This window comes from Sardina pilchardus, chromosome 13 (assembly GCF_963854185.1).
Source record: "Sardina pilchardus chromosome 13, fSarPil1.1, whole genome shotgun sequence".
Classification (NCBI taxonomy): Eukaryota; Metazoa; Chordata; class Actinopteri; order Clupeiformes; family Clupeidae; genus Sardina; species Sardina pilchardus.
In genome coordinates this window covers 6,832,372-6,847,423 of record NC_085006.1, presented here as the reverse complement: position 1 = coordinate 6,847,423, position 15,052 = coordinate 6,832,372, and the positions used below count along the sequence as shown (strand labels likewise).

Here is a 15,052-nt window from a genome sequence, read left to right as displayed (position 1 = left end):
CCTGCTAAGTGCAACTTTGTCTTTTATGGAATGGCTGCCATGGCCCTGAATGAGATCCAGATGTGAGCTCCAGGACAAAGAAGAATTCAGGGGATATAAATAGGGCCTGATTAATGGCCAGGATGGGCCCAGTGATGTGGGGAGACCGCTTTCCTGGGGAGAATTGTACACTCTACCCCACTGGGTCACCTCCGTGTATCCCCCCAAAAACCTCAGCGTGCACCCCGCTGTAGGGCCCTGTTCCCTGGGCCTGGGTGCCTGACGTGTGCCCCTCCAAGGGACCCCATTCCCACACGTCCAACAGTTGCTCTGGATCCACTGGACCCTCTCAGGGATAAAATCAATATGTGCTCCAACACTGATGAGCCCCATTACCACAAACACACAAACACCAATACAAACACACACACACACACACACACACACACACACACACACACACAAAAACACACAAAAACACACAAAAACACCAAAACAGCCACACATGGTACGTTTACACACTTGCACAAACACAGCTTTTGTAGTGAGTCTCAGATAGATCAAGAGAGCCCTGTGGGGTCAAAAGGTCAAAACCCTGACCACCCCTAACCCTTCCATCCTCACCCCTCGGACTGACCCAGGATCACATCTGACGCGCATGTGGTCAGATCACTCTACTGCCCTACTCAGTGACCGCTGGAGACAGTGTGCACGGCACACACTTGACACCTGATTATGGGGTTAGTGCGGAGCTCAGCGGGAGACTTGTTAAAGCAGGGGTTAGATGGGACACTGCTTAACACCCAGAGGTCCAAACCATCACCACCCCTTTAAATGACTCCAGCCTGGGGCCTCCCCTTTAAAAGCACACGCTCACACACACACATACTACTTGGGGGTGTGGGGGCATAAATGAAAAAGCAGCCGAGGAACTCTTGTTATTTCAGCTGCATCTGCTTTACTATTTCTGACTTCAGCACTGTACCAAACCCCTCTTTTTCCCTCTCTCTCTCTCTCTCTCTCTCTCTCTCTCTCTCTCTCTCTCTCCCTCTCTTTCTCTCTCTCTCTTTTTCTCTCTCTCAAAGCTGGATCAAAGAACGTTGGGCGTGGACAAGAAGTGAGAAAGTGGGAGGGAAAAGGGAGGGGGAGAGAGAGAGAGAAAGTTAAGTCTCCACTGAAAGGCCGGCGTGGAGCTGATCTGGCCGTGACGTAGAAGGGACATGGCTCCCCGCTGACCGGGCCAAAAGGCCCCCTCTCTCTCTCTTTCTCTCTCTCCCTTTCCTTCTCTCTCTCCCTCTCTCTCTCTCTCTCTCTCTCTCTCACTCTCCCACTGGGCCAAAGATGAGCGGCATGACTGCTAAAGCCCAAAGCAAGCGGGATTATGTGAAAATATGATAGCAAAGCGTTCCCAGTGAAACATGAAAACATTGCAAACACACACACACACACACACACACAGCGCGACCGCATGAGAGGCAGCGGGCCAGCGGACGAGCTCCAGGGAGCCGGCCCTGGCAGAGACGTCCGCCCGCGGCCCCTTCTTTAGGACAACATACATGACCGTGATGCGCCGTCCTGCGATGAGTTATGATAGGAAAATGTCAAAACACGGGGATATGGGTAATGTGCGATGGAGTGCAGCGCAACCGTGGGACAAAGAGAGAGCAAAAAAGTGGCTGATAATTCCCATTTTAAAGATGTTGTGTTACCTCACTTAACCTTGTCATGCAGTCTGTTCTGAAGCCAGGCCAGTGAGTGCGGCCCCAGTGATTTCTTTCTCAGATGACCCCCTTTCTGTAATAGCAAACTATGGAGTCCTATTACAGGAGCTCTAAAACACAGGCCTCTCATTCAACCTGGGCCCATCGGAGAATAATGACACAATTTATCCACTGTCTCACAGCTGTCAAGCCGCCACAGGGGAGGGGAGTGGTGGGAGTCGCTGTGTGTGTGTGTGAGAGAGTGTGTGTATGTGTATATACTGTATGTGTGTGTGTGTGTGTGTGTGTGTGTGTGTGAAAGAGAGAGAATGTGTATGTGTGTGAGTGAGAGTGAGTACAGTACATGTGTGTGTGTGTGTGTGTGTGTGTGTGTATAGGATTGTTCGGTCTTCAGCCCCTGCCCCAAGCCCTGCCTGCCCCCTTCCCTCTCTCAGCTCCCAGCACCACAGAAAACGGCAGTCATTACCATCATTCCAATCATCATTACTAACGGTAATTGCCGTTATTATGATTGGCCGGCGCGTAATCCGCAGGCCTCGACAGGGGCCCCGGCCGAGCGGGTCCAGCCAGAGGACAGTGGGATTCTTCCCCTCTGCGTGAGGACACACACTTGGAAAGGAGACGCTTGCTGGGGGCCAGGACTTGACCGCACATGCCCCCCCCCACGCCCCCCTCCACCCCTCCGGTCCTTCTAACCTCCGTACGGCATCTACAGTCCACCGCAGCACTAACCGATCAGATCGAGCGATTTCTCCGCTGCGGCATTATCAGATGAGACCAGCTAATCTATTACTGTTGTGGAGAGTCGAAGGACACGCACGCACCAAGACACACACACACACACACACACATATGCACGGACACACACACACACACACACGAAATCTGCGTTCCCATACCCTGCGGGCACGTATCTCCCCACTCCCGGCTGCAGTGGCACAGGCCGGATGTTTGCTCGGCGCTCCAATCAGCGAGGTGACCTTGATCAGCCTGCAGTGGTCAAGTGTGTGCAGCACCCAGCGCGGCCTTATCACACTGATTGAAGGAGCACACAAGGAAAGTAGTGGGTAGGGTGGGAAAACAAACACAACCAATGCTACAGCACAGAGATACAGAGATACAGAGAGAAAGGGAACGGAGGAGAGAGAAGCTGAAGTGTTGAACTGCGGCATGCTTTGGACAGAGGGAACCAGATATGGCCTACAAGACTGAACACAACCATGTGAGAGTTGAGTAAGATTCGGAGGGCTTATATGAGGATCAATTATCCCCTGGCCAGCTCACAGTCCAGTCCCCAGAAGACGTGCCATAGCGGGATCAATGGGCTGAGAACCCAGTCCACATTTCTGGAAGGTTCTCCTGCGTCTGTCCTGCTTAAACCCCCCCCCCCCATTCATGTCAGAAAGCATCCAGAACCTCCCGCTATGCGAGCACTGGACACCGACCAATTAAGTAGCACAAACACAACCATCTGGAAAAAAGAAACGAGGAAGAGAAGTCTCAAGAAAGAAAGAGAACAAAAAAAAAAACGAAACAAAAACAACACACCGAAGCTGGACGTTCATTTCCCAAGACCTCGTGTGACATGCTGAACCTCCATCAACCCAGGGGCTCGCTGTCTTGGCAGCCCGGGGCTGGCCTGGGGGTGGCTGGCTGGTAGAGAGAGGCTCTGCCCTGGGATGGCCCTCTCGAGGACAAAGGCCAGCAGACAGCAGACAGGGTGCCAGCTCTCCCTGGACCTGGACCACGGGCCCTGCGTCAGACGTCTTTAAAGCCCCGCCAGCAGCGGCCCGGTTTGGCCCCGGGGGACTCGTCCCCCCCCCCCCCCCCGTCTCAATCTGATTGAAAGACTTTCAGGCATTATATCACAGTGCCGGAGGAGGACAAGCTCGTAAAAACAAACATGCCTCGAACTGAAGGGGCTGGCAAACGTCACCCCCTCGCCTCGACCTGGAGGCTGGTGGCACGCCATCTTTAATGCGCCGTTAGCCGTAAGGTAAGTTGCTATGAGATCATCTGCTCCACACTGGGGTTTTGAGTTGCTTCAGGCATGACATAATGCCCGAGTCTGAGCGATGATAAAAGGGCTAGAGCGGCAGACAGGGCAGGCGAGTCAATCAAGACGGAACGGTAAACAGTCAGCATAAACTATGCCACTGACATCATCTATACAGCCCACGTGTGCATGAGTCAACTCCGCTTTTGTTATACAATTAGCGATAACATGCGAGCGCGAGCGCGAAGCTGCAACTGCCAAGTACAATATTGCCATTGCAAAGAGGATGTTTTCCTGTGAGGGAATTCTTATGAAAGATAGACTTGCTTGGAATAATTTCTACAAGAGTGTTAGTGGTGATAGACTTGCTCGGAATAATTCCTACAGACCGTTACATAAAAACATCCTTTGTTCACCCAACCCCCCCAAAAAAAAGGGCTCGACAAGAAAAAAAGCCTTTATGTTCTCGGGGCCTCTGAAGAGTGGCACAGCGGGCTGGAGAGACGGCTGACGCCAGATCAGCCCCTCCACTGACAGGCCGGGGTAAACACCAGCACGCCGGTCACTACATCTGGCCTGCCCTCGCGGTTTCCAGAGGAACAGAACTCCTGCTGACGGGCGGGAAAAATACACTTTCTAATCTACAAAACGAACTACGCCACTCGGCATACCAGTGGAAAAATAACAATAGCCCGGAGGCCGGCATCTCCGGCATCTGTGTGACGCTTGTTCCAGGGAAAGGTTTTAATAGAATACACCGCTCGAGTCGCTTATTCCCATAAACAGAGAAGAGGAACTGATGTCCTACCCATGCTCGGCCCACTAAGTCCAAGGCCTTCTGCGGAGGAACGGAGTTCTGGTCCACTAGGGCCTTCCTGGCCTCGCTTCGGAGACGGCAGCTTGACCTGAACCGCCGGACGGATCCCATCGAAGGAGGGGAGAGGACAAAGGTGAGGAGAAGCGAAAGAGCTTGTTCCAGGAACGTCTTGGTCATTCCCGTAGCTGTGTTTGCCCGGGCACCAGACAAACGAGGGGGTCGCGTTCTCGCTCTCTCCTTCTCTCCCTCTCTCTGGAACCTTCTCCCTCTCGCTCTCTCTCTCTCCGTGTACATCAGCCTGCCCACGGCCAGCGTCCAGAGGCCCCGGCACCCGACCACGCACCCGGCTATGCCGCTCTGCCACCACAGAGCTCACTTTGTGTCGGGCGAGAGGAGTGGGCACCAAGAGCCGATGAGGAAACCCTGCAGGACTAAGGATGGGGTTTATTCCCCCTGTATGGGAGCCTTGTTACAGGACCCCTCGGCCCCCACACACACCACCCCTACAACCTCCGTCACACAATACATTATTCTCTCTGGGTGACGGCATGGCCATGCCTAGGTCATGCTACATGAGCAGGTCGGTTGTCCCCTCAAGAAAAGTGAGCATGTCAGTTTTTGTACAGCAGGATAGCTTCCAAATAGCGCCATGTAAACTTTTGTATAGAGGGACGGCTTCCAAATTACTCAAAGGGTCTAGAAGACATAAAAGGGCCAAAAATAGGTGACTGGAGAGGGTAGGTTTGTTTTGACAAGTCGGACAGAAGGATGAGACCACATCACAGCAACCAACAGAGGGCTTTTCCCTTCAGATCTGGCGGACAAATGTACCGACACTGCAGGACAGCGTTATGACTGTCCTCAATGAGGTGCACTGAAAACACACATACACACGCGATAAACACACATATGAACACACACATACACACATACACACACACAATAAAGACACACATGCACAAACACTTCATAAAAACACACACATACTGTACATGCACACACACATGGCAAACTGCTCGCTCGAGGAACTTCAGAAAAGTGCTGTTTCAGAGTGACTTCCCTTACATAAGCAAACACAACGCTATAATTAGGAAGGGTGGTTCCATCATAATGAGAGAGAGGAGAACAGAGAGGGAGAAGGAGCCGGAGGACGACAGAAAGCAAGGGTACGGAAAAAGGAGAGAAAGAGCTAGAAGACAAGGAAGGACAAGGGAAAAGGGGGACAAATGCACAGGGATAGTAAAACACACCAAGACGTCAGTTGTCCGTAAAAAAGTAACTCTAGTGTGACATTTAATTTTAAACAAAGGCTTTATTCAGTCTGAGAGAAGTCTTCTGTTCCGACAGTGACAGATGTTCTCGAGAGTGTGGCTGTGAGCAGTGGCTTTCAGTGACTTTTACTCACAACCCAGTGTCATCAGCATGGGAGTTTACTCACATCTACATCCATAACACACTCAGGCACAGCCATTTGTTCTTGCGCACAATATATTCATAAAATATTTAAATGTCGATGGCTCGGGTTTATGAAACTTTCAGATACTGTTTGAAAATTGAACCCATTTATTTATTCAGCAATGTACATGAACAGACACAAATCTACCGAATGTTGGCTTCTTCTCCAGCATGTTACTCTGAGCTCCATTCAAACTTTCTACATTTGTTTTATCGCATAACTATGGACAAAAATAGGAGCTACACTGTAAACATTTCAACACAGACAGGCAATAAAAGGGCCTAGTCCTGTGGGAGAGAGGGAAGAAAGCATAGCTGGGCAGATGAAAAGGGAAAGAAAATATGTTTTAGGAAATACGCTGATAACTCCTGCTTCCTCACCAGGGACCCAGGGTTATCCAGCTGCCCAAAGAATGTCCCCGTTATTTGTCCATGCCTTCACATACACACACACACACACACACACAGAGAGAGAGAGAGAGAGAGAGAGAGAGAGACACACACACACAGAGAGAGAGAGATGGATAGAGAGAGAGAGAGAGGACGCACACACACACACACACACACACACACACTCACTCACACACAGAGAAAACAGGTGTATGATATTAGTGTTCCTTACTGCTAAACATGGCCTGATTAGCCAGCTCATTAGTGAAAAGATAAAAGACTTCCTCTTCAGAATTCAGAAGCACAGCAGAGCATATTATGCAATGCCTTTAATAACTCCATCTGAATGCCTTGACTGGCCATACAGTACATGGCAAACAAACTGATATGGCTTAAACTAGCGGATGTAGATGGATAGCTGGCTTCCTGTATATGCTTGGAGCATGTGACTTTGCCTACTGTTTGTCTGTGTGTGTCCAGTGGACACTGGGATGCTCCCCTGGGGACCGGGCTCTGCTCTGGCCAGGAAGCAGGGGGAAGGGAGAAGATGGGGCCTGTGATTTGTGTGTGTGAGATATTTATGTGTTTGTCACAGAGAGAGAGCGAGAGAGAGAGGGAGGGAGAGAGAGAGAGGGAGAGAGAGAGAGAGAGAGAGAGAGAGGGAGAAAGAAAGAGGGAGAGAGAGAGAGAGAGAGCGAGAGAGAGAGAGAGAGGGAGAGAGAGAGAGGAGAGAGAGAGAGAGAGAGAGAGAGAGAGAGAGAGGGAGAAAGAAAGAGACCGAGCAAGAGAGAGCAAGAGAGAGAGAAAGGGGCAGTCCCCATCAATCCCCCTTTCCAGCCCATTTCCCTCCTCTGCCTGACCCTGGGCAGGCCCACTCTGGAGTAGTGCCAGGGATGCCATGGGAAACGCTGAACCTGCCTGCCGCTGTGTCAACCCCCTCTCCCCACCCCCACCCTGTCAGTGCCCCCCCCCCCATCCATCCCACTGACCCCCCCTCCTCGTCCACCCCCCAGACCCTGTTCTCATGGAGTGGTCTGTGTCACTGGGCCTGTGCTCAACCCCTGGAAAAGGACACTGAATCAGGAGACGCTCACAATGGAACAAAGACCCTCTCCTCTCCCCTCGCCTCTCTCTCCGGTGCTGACCCGGGCTACTCTGGGGAGAGCGAAGCGATTTGGGGCCATTTGAGGCTCTCGTCGCCTTCTCTTTCATGTCATGGCCAGCGCGGAACCGTCTCTCGAAGCGATGTCAGCTCGTCTTGAAAAGTGCCTGAAAGCTGCCTGTGCAATCTCTCCTCTTTATCTGGGTTATGTTTCAGACAAGAGCACTCACCGTAGAGCTCAGAGTCGGGCCGCGAACATGCACACACACGAGCTCATTATTCATACGCTCAAACGTTGCAAAAGTGCCTGGAAGAACAAAGGCTTTTAGTGTGGGCAAAATGACGACAGAATGAAAAAAATGGACTCCGAGCAAAATCAATAACAAGTCAAAACAACTTCATGTTCCACTTATATGTCTGTCACTGTATGAGCGGATCCATATACAGACACCACAGCAAAGGGCTTCAGCCAAGTTTAGAGGAGTGTATGAGCATTGGTGAGAGACAGCCAAGACGGGCTGTAAAACTGAAACAGAGCCTTTCCTCTTATAGTATCTTATAGCTTTCCAAAATGGTGAGCTTGTCAGGAGGATGTCCACAACCAAGAACACAAACACTCTCTTGCTTTCCTCATACACTTACAATCACACACACACACACACACACACACACGTGTGCTCAGTGTATATAACACACACACACACACACACACACACACACACACTTGCTTAGCAGAGCAGCAGCAGAAGCAGTAGAATCTGGCAGCAGAGCTCGCGCACCTAAGAATAACAGGGCTCCCCGGCCACGTATTTATGTTATCTGCACGACACACCGTCTCCAAACACACCGTGAACACGCGTAACCCAAACAGGGCCCGCTCGCAAATTAGTCAGCGCCGCGGCCTCCTCCGTCCACCCCAGCCTGCCTGCCGAGTAGCAGCCTCCACCCGCTGGCTCCTCTCTCTCTCTCTCCCTCTTTCTCTCTCTCTCTCTCTCTCTCTCCTCCACCTCCACCAGGCCCTGGCTCTCCGACAGACAATGCACTTCCCCCTGAAGAGAGGGAGCACTGACCCGCCGCTGCTCTGTACATTCCCAGTGACCTCAGCCGAGAGAGAGAGAGAGAGAGAGCGCGCAGGGCCTCACCATCAGCGGCATATAGGGTTTCAGAGCCAGGGAACAGAAAACATTACGGGCTCTCCGCGCGCCGCGCCATTAGCAGACAGTCGGCACAGAGCGGCGAAAGGTTAACTAAAGGGAAGATATTTTAAAAGTTGGGGGGACTGGAGATGGGGGGGGGGGGTTATGGAGAGGGCTGGTAAAGAAAATAAGGCGAAGTGGAACAGAGAGAGAGAGAGAGAGAGAGAGAGAGAGAGAGAGAGAGAGAGAGAGAGCGAGAGAGAGAGAGAGAGAGAAAAGAGAGAAAGTCTTGTGTTCCTATGGAGGCTTTTTGGGCCCGTTCCTCGCGGGTGGTCTGATTAATGAAATAAATAATATGGGCTGCAGTGTAAACAGAGAGCTCTCTGAGCAGAGCCACATAAACCGCCTCCATCAGGGCCTCAGACACGCCTCAATCTGCCCCCCCCCCCCATCTCTCTCCACCGGCTCTCACCCCATCCTTCTTCTCTTGTTGCACCCCCATACACAACTTCAGTGCCAAACACCTTTCAGACTAAAAGCCCCACTCCATTCTGGAGCTGCCACTGGCCTCCTACAGCACCCCACACACAGCACAGCTGAGGGCTACGGTCAGGGTTTTTACAACGCTTTTACAACATTAACATTCATGAACACTCCACGGGACTGGTTGATAGAGTAGTCCTGGCTATCCAAAACGTCTGTACTCTCAGTATTGAATTTGGTCTAATTGTTTGTTTTTGTACAGTGAGGTCAAGAGTGTGGCCATGGAGTCCCTCACTGATATCAGCAATCTTTCAATAACTATATCCATGCATATGATCGTGTGTGTGTGCGTGTGTGCGTGTGTGTGCGTGTGTGTGTGTGTGTGTGTGTAATGAATAACAGAGCACCCCCCCCCCTGCACCTCCTCAGGCTCAGTGTGAGGGAGGAAGAGGAAGAGAAAACAGCACGGTGACACACTGCAGCAGGGCAGCCCTCTGTCAAAGCCCCACGCCGTATTTGCTCCGGCTTAATGGCGGCCCATCACCGTGACAGAAGCCATGTCGTGTCATCGGAGCTCTAAATTTAAACCTCTTCGTGCCAGAGCCGTCCGACACGGCGGCGGAGGAGCCCCTCTCCCCCTCAAAGACACCCGTCCTTCTGGGCCGGCCTCCGCCATTATGCAACAGCACACAAGGGAAGATAGGGCACATTCCTCCTGCCTGTTTAAGTGAAAACAACATGGAACGAGTGAGCGAGCTCTTTCCCACTCGCCTCGCTCCTCTCCTCTCCTCTCCGCTCCTCTCTCGCCCGCCGCCTCTCTCCCCGTGGTCTTCCAGTTCATCAGCCCCGGGTTCAGAATTTTGCCCCTCTGCTTCCCGTCAATGATGGCAGTCGGTCCTCTTGAGCTGTGGAATGTTCTACCTTTCTTTTCTATCTCCGTTGGCCAATCTCTCTGAGGTCTCTCTCCTCCTGATACTTCACATTCTCTCTCTCTCTCTCGCTCTCTCTTTCTTTCTCTCTACCTCTCCCCCTCTCTCTCTCTCTCTCTCTGTCTCCCTTGTTGCTGTACCTGATATCTGGGCTGAATCTCATTTTAAGAAGCATGAAGGCAATGACCTCATCTCCCTGCAATGCTTCCTGTTCGGAACGATCCTCAAAAAAAAGAGGGCAAAGTCATTTGAGAGAAGTGAGGGAGTTTGAGAAGCATGTCGTTTGAGTGGAAAAGGAGTGTGAAAAAAGTAATGGATGGTATCAGAGGGGAAAAGGGGGGGCAGGGAGAGAGTAAGAGAGAATAGGGGAGGGGGGGTCAAGTCAGAAGACTCTTCTCCACAAAAGGGAAAGAAGCTCTCATTCTGTTTAGCTGTACCCAGGAACAGTGCACTTTCACTAAGACTGCAGAGCTGCCCCTACTACTCTACTAGTCCATCTAAAATCTTTTCCTTTTCTCAAATGAAAGTTCTGAACAAACAAACAAAACGCTGGGTACTTTTTGAACAGATTTTCGGAGATGCCTGTGAGACATGAACACAGAGAGCCGTGCGAGAGACACAGAGAAGCAAAAGGAGGGCAGGAGAGAAGGACACAATAGCACAGGGTGATGGGTGAGGTCCCTCTGGATAAAGGGACACTTTCAAACGGCTGGCACCTGATACATGCTGACAGGTATCAGATGTTGCCTGCTCTCTCCCATATGTGCATGCAAACACAAACACACACACACACACACACACACACTGTCAAACAGACTCACTCATACTGTACGTCAGGCGACGTTCCAAAAGAGACAGACATGGCTGGTCCCTCTCAACAGCAGCCCTCCAAACATGAGTGGACAGTGGACACATGTCCTCATTTAGACTAAGACTTTAATCCTCACTCTAACACAACACAGCAATGCGAGGCACAGCAGCATCAAAGCATCCGTCTGGCATTCCCAAACACAGACTGAAATATCAAACGCACACAGACACACACGCACACACACACACACACACACGCATACACACACACACACTCACACATTAACAGAATGGACCAATCCACTCCACCACCAGAGGGCCTGTGGTGCTCTCTGGGACTCAATTAAGGGCTTGTGTTTGGCCCTTGAGTTGGGAGATTGGCACCGCTGGCCAGGCCTGGCCTGTTTAAGCCTGGCCCGAAACACAGCTCGCGGGGCCAGCGGAGTGGACCGCAGCGCACTGGCTATTATCAGACGCATTAGTAACCACAACAACTTCCTGTTCCTGCGCCCGGCGCTTCCTGTCTGCACAGGATCAGGCGGCGCTGTCAGCGCGCACACGCCAGGCTGCAGTTGGACAGTCTGCAGGGCCGCACGCCCCTCCGTCATGCACCTACACACCGCTCATTCACAGTGGCAGTACAGTGTGTGTGTGTGTGTGTGAGTGTGTGTGTCTGCGTCTGTGTGTGTGTGTGTGTGTGTGTTTGGTCCAGTGCTTGCATGTTTGCTTTGGTTTTGGATAGTGCACACAAACACATTCAAACAAACATATTCAACAAGGCATCCCTGTGATCCCATTTCTACACTAGACTTCATGTCCAAAAGAAGCCTTGTTTGAAACGCCCATTTGAAATGGTACTAAATGTTTGGCACGAAGGACATAAGCACAGAAGCGGAAACCAAACTGGTCACCGACCAGTAGTTGCATAACTGTTGCCATTTCCCCCGTCGACTTCTGTCTATGTACACACTATCTGTAACAGTTCCTTCCCAAGTGGAATACAAACTGTCAAAAAAAAAAAAAAACCCTGAACCAGAAAAAAAAATTGCCGGAAAAAAGCAATTAGCAAAAACGAGTAGCAATGTTTAACAAACTATTAGCCGAATAGCTGTGGGCACTTCTGTTATGAAGAGGGTGCAAATTCCACGCTGTCTGAACCTCAAAAATGTGCCGTCAGAAGGAGTGTGGAGATGAATTGGCAAGATTCTGTGTTTTTAGTGGACGGACGCTACCTCAACCAAACCTGCCACAGCAGGTGATCGCTGAAGCAAGTGCATGCCCTCTGAGAGCGTACACAAAGAAATGCATGATCAGAAAATACTCAGACAAGCATACACACTACTGAAAGTGCAAATGATCACTAAACACAGATAGAAATTAGCTACAGAAAGCATAAGCTGCATGTACGTACACACACACACAGTCACACACACACAGTCACACACACACACACACACACACACACACACACACACACACACACACACACACACACACACACACACACACACACACACACACACACACACACACACACACACACACACACACACACACACACACACACACACACACACACACACACTTAAATTAATCCTGGATGCTCTTTCACCACCACACCATTATAACAGGCCTGTGGTGCTCTAGGACCATTCCCCCATGTGGAGCACTTTGTTCCCCCAAACCCCACTAAACACTGGGCCCATTCCTGGGGCTTTTCACCCACTAATAGAGAGGATCACCCCCACCCCTCACCCTTGGCCTCTTGTACACATAGCTACACACAGACACAGTCCTCAGAGTTATAATTAGGGTTCATCTAAGGATATTGGATTAGAAGTCCCAACTGAATTCATACTATTGTTAGTGTACATAAAAGCTGTTAAGTGCAAATGTGTGTGTGTGTGTGTGTGTGTGTGTGTGTGTCCGCTGAAGCCCCAATTCCACCAACGAGATCTCTGACATAAGTAGCTGAGGAGGAGAAGTATTGTGCAACTCTAATTCATAAAAGGCCGTCATCCCCTTGTTGCTCCCTCTCCAGTCCTTGTATGTGCATCAGTGCCTGTGTGTGTGTGCGTGTGTGTGTATGTGTGTACTCCTGGGTGTATTAACTTGGGCGTGTACACATCTCTGGCAGCAGATCCTTGTGCGCTTCCCTCACAAGCCCTGGAAAGTGCTAAACCAGCAGCTTGCCATATACGCCTAAACAGTACACAGGCTGAGGAGCGCAGCTGAAAACAAAGCAGTTCTGGTGGTGGGCAGGCTCGGGCTTAACACACCCCAGCGTTAGCTTAAATGAGGGGGTGATAAAACAGACAGCTCACCCTGCTAGCTTAGCACCAAAACACTCATTAAGTCCTTCAAGGGAGAGAGTTTTCTCTGGAGAGGTTAAGTCATATTACCGTAATCACTACTATTCACCAGGACACCATCCGTCATCACCTGTCATCTGTCACTAAGAGCAGGGGAGCCTAGCCTTTCACTCACCCTGTCAGCATTCAAGTAAAAGCAGCCCCGAAGAGCACAGAGCACTAATCACAGTCCATGTAGCACTGGGTAAGATTGCAGCGGTTAATAGTTCTTTTTAGCATACTACAAATAAACAACCTTGGGGAATGAGGAGGGAGGAAAAAAAGAAACATTACATTTGGTTTTGTACAAGACTAAAAGTTAGCCTACTACACATCAAGGACAATATCAAAATGTATAAATGCTACAATGTTAGCAATGCCTGGAAACAGCTTGAATTCAGTCATCATTTGATGTTTTCACAATGCTGTTTCACAATGCTTATGAAGGTCTGTCTCTCCCTCCAACACTCCGCCCCTTCTGTGTGTGTGTGTGTGTGTGTGTGTGTGTGTGTGTGTGTGTGTGTGTCTGTGTCTGTGTGTGTGTGTGTGTGTGTGGGAAAGAGAGAGTGTGTTGTCCTGAGCATGCTGTGGATGATTTGGGGCCAGGACACGAATTAGGCTGAATTATCAGGGCTGAATGCTGAAGCAGAACAGGCATTTTTCCCTGCTGTGTGTTTCATAATGTCTCGAGTCTGGAAAAAAAAAGACCAACAAGGAATTCAAGCACTTCCAAACTCATGCCAGGCTCCTGTCAGTCAGGCCGGGCTGTCGCCACACCACAGCACTGGTATGAGCAAAATCAAAACATTTAGGCCAAAAATGGGCCTTGGATAATTATGTTCCAACAAACCCTTGGGAAAAGCACACTGAAAAGGAGCTGAAAAAGGGGCTCCCAACAACCATACATAGACCTGCCTGCCAACACTGCATTATGACTTCTTGGCTCCTGCTAGGCAAACAATACATAACACAGCCTCTTTTGTCGCCATGAAAACACAGCTAATCTGAGCAGTGCCAAGATGGGCTCATCGGAAATACTTAAAGGCAAGCATGCTATGGTCATCACTGTTTTGTCACAATTCACACCGTGACACTGTAGCATGTTTAGAGAGAAATTTAGTGCTGAGCCTTTTCGAGAATGGGAGGCCTTCGACGCATCCAAGGGTGTGTAAGTGGCACACAGCAAGAGGCACACAGCCCTAGAAAAGCCTTACTAATAGGTGAAGCTGCAGTAAGCAGGGAGAATGTGGAGAGAAAAAGGAGTGGTAGAGCCAACCACTGTCTCTCATTTTCTCAGCAGCAGAAGCAGATACACTCAGTGACCACGTTCAGACAAAAACAAGAGCCTCCAGGCCATAAATTCACCTCCCTGGAATCCTGGGTTGCCATGTGTCACAGACAAGACTGGTGTAAACACACCCACCCATAGACACACGCGCACACACACACTCGCACATGCACACACAGTCATTTGGGCCAGCGCCCACACTTTAATACTTGGGGTCTTGGCTCTGTCGAAAATCGGCTGATGTTTTCCCCAAAGATGATTAATCAAAATGCCCCTTCAGCTCAAGCCATTTTGGCACATCATAAAACCAGTGTATGTGCAATGAAACGAACACGAGGACTAAACCATGTGCAAAAAAAAGCAGTTCTGAATTTCATCCCCAATTTAGAAACCTCAACTTGACAACTAAGCCTGCATGTCTGTTTCCATTTAAACATCTCCACAAGCATTACTTTTCCCCCAAGACACTGCAACCTCAGACTCATATAAGACTGAGGAGTACAAAGACAGAACACACACACACACACACACACATGCACGCACACGACATGATCATCAACTGCAAAACAACAGACAAGCGAAGGATGAAGCAATT

The 15,052-nt window shown here is 50.3% G+C and overlaps 1 protein-coding gene across 1 annotated transcript in view; it reads right to left on the bottom strand.

Moving 5' to 3' along the window:
* LOC134099296 (rho guanine nucleotide exchange factor 17-like) overlaps window positions 1–15,052 on the bottom strand; it is a 74,484-nt gene that overhangs the window by 54,477 nt on the left and 4,955 nt on the right. The gene's annotated exons all lie outside the window — the stretch shown is intronic.